Source organism: Vespa crabro, chromosome 16 (assembly GCF_910589235.1).
Source record: "Vespa crabro chromosome 16, iyVesCrab1.2, whole genome shotgun sequence".
Classification (NCBI taxonomy): Eukaryota; Metazoa; Arthropoda; class Insecta; order Hymenoptera; family Vespidae; genus Vespa; species Vespa crabro.
Window position 1 is genome coordinate 1,372,219 of NC_060970.1, and position 8,953 is coordinate 1,381,171.

Consider the following 8,953-nt stretch of genomic DNA (forward strand, 5'->3'; position numbering starts at 1 on the left):
TCCATCTGCGATAATTTCTGATTCTAATTTATTCATCGAATTTGTCGATTTTTATAAATAAGAAAGAAAGATTAATAAGTAAAAAATGATATTAATCCACTACGTATACATATGTGAATAGATATAAAATTATTAATTCAAAAGATATTCTTTAAAAATTTAATTTAGAGGATCAAACCACACAGAGCGCTCGAAAAATGGGCTTATTTCTAAAAATTTATAAACTCAAAAGTATCAAATGAATATTTTTTATTTTTGACTGTATGTTAGTTTATAGTTTAAACAATCTCTTTTAGAAAAATTATAGAAAAATATTAATAAATACGAACGCACGTCGTTGACCAAGAGTAGATCTTTGTAATGACCCATATGAAAAAAGAAAAGATATATTTTCGTATTCGTGAATGTTTTGACTATAAAGTAGCATACGGATTTTTTTATATTGAGAAAAGGGCGGTAAATGAACGAAATACTGTTTTTGCACAAAAATTTGACAACAGAAAAATTTATTTTAAAACAACTAATTAATATATCTCAAAAATCTTAAGCTACTTTGTAGATAATGTATCTGAGAGTATTATGTTCAATCAGGTAGTTCCCGAAATTTCTTTTCCATAGTCAATACACCGTAAAGCAATGTCTCATTTGCGTCAAGTTCTATCTCCAGAAACAGTTATTCCTAATCCTTTTCCCATTTCTGCTCTCAATTTTTGTTCCTCCTTCACAGTATTTTCCATTGACATCTTGTACATACTCTCTGCAACAATATTAATGTGTTGTTAATGACGATATCGTAAAATGATTGGTACATCGCTTTCGATAAATCCATAATTCCTCAAAATTTTTCTATTCCTCGTAAACTAATTCCTAACAATTGGAATGCTAAAATAATTCGTCTGTTTATGTCATAAGCTTTATTTTTTATGAAAGGACTAGAATTGACACTGGTTCATAGAAGTCGCACGAAATCATTAATGTAAAACCGAGTTAACGAATGCTTCATTCCATAAATTTCACTTCACCGTTGCATGGCTTACACTTCACAACGTTACTGATTACAGAAAAAACAATAACAAAGTTTAGAATTCCGTATACATACAAAAGGATACTTCGTATGTATGAAAAAGTGATTTAAGATGAAATTAATACGACCGAATTAAAGGATATTTTTATTACTTAAGTAAACCTGAATGCCACGATAGATTTTACAAGTTTAAGTTGATTACCAACAATGTATATAAGTTTTTTCATTTCGATTAATTATTGATCGTTCAATAACGTTCAGTTTTTTAAACAGATTTTGTGATAATCGACAAATTATTTGTGTTAATAAGTATCATAATCTTTCGTGGGCAAATAATATATCAGGAATATTTATTCGTATAATTTTTTTTTCACATTAGATTTAAATCATATCTGGAAATATATTTTTAGTTTCCTCCCTCTCTCCCTACCACCATCCCACCCACTATCTATCTATCTATCTATCTATCTATCTATCTATCTATCTATCTATCTATTTATCTATCTATCTATCTATCTATCTATCTATCTGTCTATTTGTTTGTTTGTTTGTTTGTCTCTGAATAGAAACAAAAAACTATAAATCCTTTATTGTTTATTCGATATAATTTCTTATAATTTTCTTAAAAATTTCTCTTTATTTTTTTGCTTCGTATATGTTGAAGAGCGAACATTAGGATAGAGAATGAAGATCCTGACTTTTGAGAGATGGACCGTTGGTGTATGACGTATTCCATGCATTCATCCATGATGTATTACAATGAATATATGAAAGGTCTGGTCGTAAATCAGTGGGAACAAAAAATTCACCTGGTATGCATAGCTGTGTTTCGTAGAACATCTCAGCAAGAGTGACTTGAAGATTTTTCTTGAAAAAAGTCCTGAGTTCCAGTAAGACATCGGCCTAACCATAGTTTAGGTGGACACATAAGGACTGCTTTAAGTGTCCTGTGTAAATGTAATGCTGTTTGATTATGGATGGTACGATGTAGTTTGTGTCTTTTTGATTCCAACAATATGATGACATATCCAACAATATGATGACATATCCAGCTGTTGAAAAGTGCTGTGACGACTGTTTCTGTAATCATGTCATGGATCGGCACTGCTATTGGCCATCTTGAGAAGCGATCAATCATCGTAAGGCAATATGATTATCCACGGACATTTGGCAGGAATATGATGCCGAGATGTACATGGTTAAATCTTGTGTCTGGAACATCAATATGGTTTGGCTGTAATCTTGTGTGGCGATGAACTTTCGATTGTTGACACGCTAGACATTCTCGTGACCATTGTTTAGCATCTTTTGGAATGTCTGGCCAAATGATTCTCTATTAACAGTTTAGAGATAGTTCGACCAACTGGGATGAGCTATATTGTGTATTGAATGCTGCCTTGCGAAGACTGACCGGAATGGAAGATTTGACAATGCCAGATGAAATATCACAGTGTACTCTAATGCTAGGTTCAACTTCAAATTTGTGTATATTCAGTGAGGATGTGTTTTGTGTGATGTTCCTCAGTTCTTTGTCGTATTGTGCTTGTATGGTTTCTGGGCTTAACATAAATGGCATCGAAATGACATTAATTCGTGACAGAGCGTCAGGAACAATGTTGTCTTTACCTTTTACGTAAGAGATACCTGTGGAAAATTGTAAAATGAAATCCAATTGTCTCAGCTGTCACTCTAAGGCTTTTTCCAGTTTCTGTTTAAATATATAGGTGAGTGACTTGTGATCAGTTTTAATTTTGAAGTTTCGCCAGTCGAGAAGATCGTGAAAAAATTTGATGGATGAGTAGATAGCAAGTAGCTCACGATTTTAAGTGCTGTAATTTTGTTCTATGAGAGTTAGTTTCCTTGAAAAAAACCAAGTGGTTGCCATACTTGATCAATAAGTTGGTCTATTGCCATAGATGAAGCATCTATAGTAAGAGTTAGAGAGAGCGTCTCTAAAGGAAATGCCAACAGTGTTACCTCTGATATCTTATGCCTTATGTCAATAAAAGTTTATTCAGTTTCTTCAATCCATTGGATTTTAGTTTTGTCCTTCTTTGACTGTTTCAGATAATTATTGAATGGTGTTTTGTGTGTGCTGCTTGTAGAATATTGCATTTATAATAGTTGACAATCCCGAGAAAACGTCTTAATTCTTCTACAGTTTCATGTTCTTTATAGTTCAGGATTGCATCAACGCGTTTGCTGGTTGGCCCTTTGAATTGATGACATAACCAAGAAATTCTACTTCAGCTCGACTAAATGTGCATTTGTTGATGTTAATACTGAATGAGTGAGATTTTAGGCGCTCAAAGACAATGTGTAAGTGTTTTTCGTGGTCTTGTTGTTTTTTCGACATGACTAGTATGTCATGAATGTAGATGAAAACCAAGTCTAAATCTCGGAAAATAGTGTCCATGTACTGTTGAAATGTCTGAGTTGCATTTTTGAAACCAAATGACATTACTAGATATTCATAAAGGCCGCAGGGAGTGATGATAGCCAACTTCTATATGTATTTTGGATGCATTGGTACTTGGTCATAAGCTTTATCAAAATCTAGCTTAGAGTATATACCGATATCAGGTAGACGAAGAAAGCAGTCTTGAATCATTGGTGGTGTGTAGTAAAGTCTCCACTCATTGTTTTTCTTTTTGACCATATGTATGGGACTAATGCAAAGGCTCTTGGAAGGTCTCTTGGAAGATCTCAAAATGCCTTTATGTAGCAATAAATATGTGTTTTTTCTACTGTGGTTTTTTCTCCAGCGAATTTGCGAGCGTGCGCTGCAGTTGAAGGATCTTTTGTTTCAATATGATGAGCATATTCAGGTTAGGTTTCACTATAGGTTTTGTTATTTCGATGTATTGTCTAAGTAGTGCGCCTTAAGGTAAAGAGTGTTGCTTAGTGTGGAAACGTTACATTTTTTAGTGGCAAATGCTTTATCCCTTTATGCAGAGATTGGTAAGGGGGTCAATAAGTCATTGGGTTCTTAAGTCTAGTAATAAGTTGTAATGAGTGATGAAATCAGCTCCAGTTATAGCAGTTTGCATGTCAGCGATGATGAAAGTCCATTGGAAACTTCAGCATAGATTTAAATCAAAATTAAGTATCTTGTTAAGTATGTTGTTAAGTATGTCTTGTTTGATAAACCGTTTTCTGGGTATAAAGTGAGGACATATATCTCTAGCTTGCTTATGAGTATATTAACGGGTACGATTCCCTCATTACTAGAAGCTATGAAGGTTCTTGTCACCCACGACTCGTTCATTAAGCAGCTTTTGCAATTGTTATTTCTAGAAATGGAAAAACGTGTGAGGATTGCATTCTTTAGTGGGGAGTACTTATTTTTTAATGGTGGATGATTCACGATGTCTTAAAGCTGCATGGCAACGTTGAAAAGAAGTATCTTCAAGAGTTAAATGTACTTCAGACATCGTTGGTGATACGATTAGCTGAAAAATTCTGCAATAGCGAATCAGAGATTAGGACAGCCTACGTTGAATTGTGAAAGTTGAAAGTTAACTGTGTAGACTAGTTAAAAAGTTAACTGATGCAGGATTTTGTTGATTAAGGTGTTACTGTGCTAGTGGGCTGGATCATTATTTGGGTTGTTGCGAAGCATTTGTCTGAGATTTTGCTTCATTATCGAAATTATCATGACAATCTAGTAGATTGAAGTTCGTATCTTGACGAGTTAGTCGAATTAATTCTGGATGTCTTGTTGAGTCGATCATAGTGTTTCTGGAAATTGCTTTTTAGGTGGAAGTACTTTGTAGCATCTGTGGCATCTTTTGTTGAGACGTAGTTGGATATAAGTTGTTCAATGAACAACAATGAACAAACACTTCTTCAATGAACAACAATGTACAAACACTTATTCAATGAATAACAATGAACAAAACACTTGTTTATGAAGGAGTTATCAATTGTTTTCAATTGTTTTTTCAAGTTATCAATTGGTTTTTATGATTATCACTGGATTACTATTCAGATAAAATCAAATAAATTAACCACAAATTTTATTGCTTATAACATTTATTACATTAATTAGTTTTATAATTATTATGAATAACTCGCGCGTGAAATGGATGAATTGTGTAGATATTGACTAAGTTGGTAACGAAATTGTTGGGTATGCTGCAAACGGATTTTCGTTACATTATATAGCCTGTAGAAGTGTGACCGAGGCTGCAGTTCCGCTACAAAGGTGTGGAATTTTCGTGGACAACACACTATGTAGAAAGAAACTTTGCACATCAACCATTAATTGTGATATATTTATTCAACTTTGTCAAGTACACAGTATTTTAATCAGACTATCACTTTCAGCAGCTATGAGTCTCAAGAAAAATCAAAGAAAGAATGAATGATTTCTCTTTTACTCTCGCCATTATTATCGTCTCCTTTGTTTTCGGCATCTTTATTGTCTCTCACTTTGTTTGGTCGGTTTTCCACGTATGTGTTGGTGGCGTCGGGGCGTGTTGTGTCTTGCCAGAGGAGGCATAACTGTCGCAACGAGATCTCCAAATCCATTCCATCTGGGTGAGTTTCTGCTGGAAGTTTGAAATTGATGTTACGTGTGAAAGTTTGAAATTGACTTTACATGGGAATCCCAATTATGTGGTTGGATTTTTTGATCTGGTGAAGAATTTGGTTGATCATCATCGGTCTTGCTGATACATGCAGGCTTCAATCTGTCTATTGAAGTATTTTTCTCTTCTCCGTTGATATTTCGAATACCCCGTCATTTATTCGATCTATAATCTTATATGGACCAATTCTAGTGGATTTTTCACGTGATCACAGTGCAGGAATACATGAGAACTGGTGTCAAAGTATTTTATAATGAAAATTCTGGTTTTGTAGTGGTAAGCAGTCAGTGTAGATCTAAGTCCACACATGAATTCTCTATGTTTCTCCATGAAGATTTGTAGCTCAGATTGTTGTTCAGCAGTGATGAAGAATTCGCCTGGTACGCGTAAATAGGTACCATATAGCATGTTACCGGGTGGCTTGGATGTCAGATCTAAAGCTTGTTCTTAGGCCTTATAATACTGTAGGTAAGATCTTCATCCATGATTTAGGTGAACATATCAGCGCTGCTTTGAGAGTCCTGTGCATCCTCTCTACAATTCCATTGGATTGAGAATGGTAGGGTGTCGTAGGAGCTTTTTATTGCTATCACGACCTGAGCGAGAGTTTGAAAAAGCGCTGACTCGAATTGAGTTCCTTCGCCGGTTATGATTTTCATTGGTTTGCCGTAATGACAGACCTAATGTTCGTACAGTGCAGTAACAATGGTATTCTTCTCATGTCCTTCAGAGGTATAGCTATTGGACATCTGGTGAAACGATCAATGATGGTTAAGCAGTATTGATAGTTTGTGATCTTCGGTAAAAAGATGATGTCCAAGTGAATGTGGTTCAAATGGTTATCAGGTACGTCAATGTGGTTTACCTTGATCTTGTTGTGACAGTGAATTTTTGCTCATTGGCAAGAAAGACATTCTCTAGACCATTTGAGTGCGTCCTTATGGATTCAGGCTAGATGTATTTTCCGCATAAATTTAGAAATGTGGTCCTGCCGCTAGGATGTGAAAGATTGTATATGACTTTGAAAGCTGTCTTACGTAGTAATTTGGTATGAATGGTCTGATGAATCTTGTCGAAATGTCACAATAGATGCTGATTCCTGATTCTAGTGTGAGTTTTTGTAATTTCAATGAAGTAAAGTCTCTGATCAGATGAGCTAACTTAATGTGGTTAAATTGTGCTTATAGGATTTTAAGAAATGTGAGAATGGTGCGTATGTTAATGCTATTAATATGAGATAGTACATTTGCGACTGTGTTATCATCATCCTTCATATAGACTATGTCAGTGAAAAATTGTGGGATGTAGTTGAACTATCGTAGTTGACGTTCCGATGCTTTGTCTACTTCTTGTTTGAAGACAAAAGTGAGTAGTTTATGGTCTGTTTTAATAATAAATTGATGGCAATCTAGCAAGTGATGGAAAAATTTGATTGATACAAAAATAGCAAGAAGTATGTGATATATATTACGATCGTATGTGGTATATTTTTGTTCTGTCTGGCTTAGTTTTCTGGAGAAATACCCTATGAGTTTCCAAGTATTACTTTCCAACTGTTCTAGTTTAGTTCCAATAGCAGTTCCGGATGTGTTGGTTGTGAGAGCCATTGTTTCGTTTGAAGATGAAAAAGTGAGCAATGTAATTGATGCGAGTGTATTTTTGCATGTTTCAAATGCCTCATTAGCTTAAGGAGTCCAAGTAATTTTGGTTTTATCATTTTTTATGAACTCTTTGTGGTATCTGTTGAGAAGACGTATAATCTGAACTGCTTGAGGTACAGTGACAATAGTAGTTGATCATACTAAGAAATCTGTGTAGTTCAGCGATAGTTTCCGGTTTCGTATATCTTTTAATGGTATCAACTCCGTTTGCATGTTGATTACTTCGTAACCATGTTCATTCATGATTTAACCCTGGAAATTTATCTCCATTTGGTTGAACACGTATTTTTTTAGATTGATAATGAAGTTGTTGTCTTTTAAGCTTTTGAGAATGATGCGTATGTGTTCCAGGTGTTGGTTTTCTTCATCCGAAAATACCAGAGTGTCATTCATGTAGACAAACACGAAGTCCAGGATTCATGAATTGGACGCACATGAATTAGTATGACTGGGTAGCATTTTTTATACCAAAGAGCATACCTAGATATTCGTAGAGACCCCATGGACTTATAATGGCAGTTTTTTCAATGTCGTCCTCGTGCATAGATAGTTATAGGTATGCTTTCTCGCCGTCGATTTTGCTATAACGTTTTTTGTTATACAGACTTGGAAAGAGATTTTGGATAAGATCATGTCTGCATCAGTGGCATCATTGAATTTACGGTATTCACCACACATTCTCCAGCTATCTGTTTTTCGTGTTATCTAAATAGGACTGGCGTACATGCTGCTGGAAGGTCTAATGATTCCGAAGTAAAAAAGTTCTCTGATTTGTATTTTTACCGCTGCTGCTTTTTCACCCACTAGTTTGCGTGTTCGTGGAGTGACTGGTGAACCATGCGTAGTAATTTTATGCGCATATGCGTGTGATTTTGAATTTAATCATGGCTTGCTGATTGGCCTAATGATCTCAATGAATTATTTTAAGAGTTCATCATACTTAGTAGGCAAATCTGAACTTATAGTTGAGATGCCGTAATATTGTGCTTACATTGCTTTTCCTTTTGATGAGAAATGAGTCACTGGATTAATCATTTATTAGTGTTTTCAGTCAATGAACAGGTTGTCGTGAGTTAAGAGATCAACTCCGATGATTGCTGTTTCCACGTCCGCGATGATGAAAGACCAGGAGAAATTTCTGCGGAAATTTAAATCAAGATTGATGATTGTAGTGCCGTATGTGTTTATTTGTGATGAATTTGCAACATAGAGTGTAAGTGAGCCAATATTTTGATGGTTACGGAACATTTTTCGAATATTATGAAAACATTCCCAGAGTCAATCTAAAATTTCTGTTTGGTAGTGTTTTTGTAAATGTATAGTCGAAGTTCATTTGGTACGAAGTTTCTGTCATTCACCGCTCCTACTGAAGATGCTAGTTTTTCTGGTTTGTTATTGATGCTGTTCGGGTGAGTGATGCTGTCGAAATGTTTGGTGGCGTCTTTTATCTATTGTTGTTTTGATTCATTTGTTCAGGATGAGTTTCTTTATCGTTTGTATTCTCTGTCATTAATGTGTTTAACTTGCTATTGTTGTTGATTCGTGGAAATCGGATTCAGATTCGCGCCGAAACCTAATATGTGTATACATTGTTGGCTTTTGGCATAGTGTTTGGTATTTGTGTTTTTTTCAGATGTTCTGTACATGAAGGTGATTGTAATTTTTAGCATTTATTA